At 46.4% G+C, this 608-nt stretch overlaps 1 long non-coding RNA gene across 1 annotated transcript; it reads left to right on the plus strand.

The window, feature by feature from the left end:
• The first annotated feature begins 37 nt into the window (after nt 1-37).
• LOC109954354 (uncharacterized) lies at nt 38-608 on the plus strand. The gene is made up of 2 exons (XR_002274091.1): nt 38-119; nt 536-608. It is a non-coding gene; the product is annotated as an uncharacterized LOC109954354 (long non-coding RNA).

A 608-nucleotide genomic window follows, 5' to 3' on the forward strand; every position in this document is an offset into this window, starting at 1 on the left:
AGTTTACATGCAGTTCAAAATGTGCTAACAGTAGAAAGCCCTATGTGTGTCTGTCCTCTGCAGATCCGCGGACTGTGCCCTTTTGCCATCCTTTGACCCTGAGATTGTCCTTCAGACTGGTAAACATCTCACATCCTCTTTGGAAACACATCATATTAGCCTCACATTAGCTTCAGATATACTCTCTCAGTATATTTTTGTCTGGCTCATTCTGCCCTGCGGGATGAGAGTGGAGAGAACCAGATCTCGGTTACTTAGCCTGCTGTCACCAAGGCCTGGAGCTAAATAGACACACGGGATGGATGAATGATGGATGGATGACCAAGTTCACTATGCTAAGCAGCGTGTCTCTGTGTTGGCTAGAGGTGAAAGGAGCCTTTGTTTGTAGTACCACCCTCCTCCCTCTACCAGCTTCTTTCATCATGTAACAGCATGTACACAAACACTGATGCATTATTGATTCCAATACTTTTATAACAGGATTTTTAAATGTCAAGCCGGTTCTTTGTCCCTCTCTCTGTTTGTCTGTTTGTAGGTCATGAGCTGCTGTCGGAGCTGCAGCAGCGTCGTTTTAATGGCTCAGAGGGAGGAGGAGGAGGAGGAGGAGG

This window comes from Monopterus albus, unplaced genomic scaffold (assembly GCF_001952655.1).
Source record: "Monopterus albus unplaced genomic scaffold, M_albus_1.0 scaffold6984.1, whole genome shotgun sequence".
Classification (NCBI taxonomy): domain Eukaryota; kingdom Metazoa; phylum Chordata; class Actinopteri; order Synbranchiformes; family Synbranchidae; genus Monopterus; species Monopterus albus.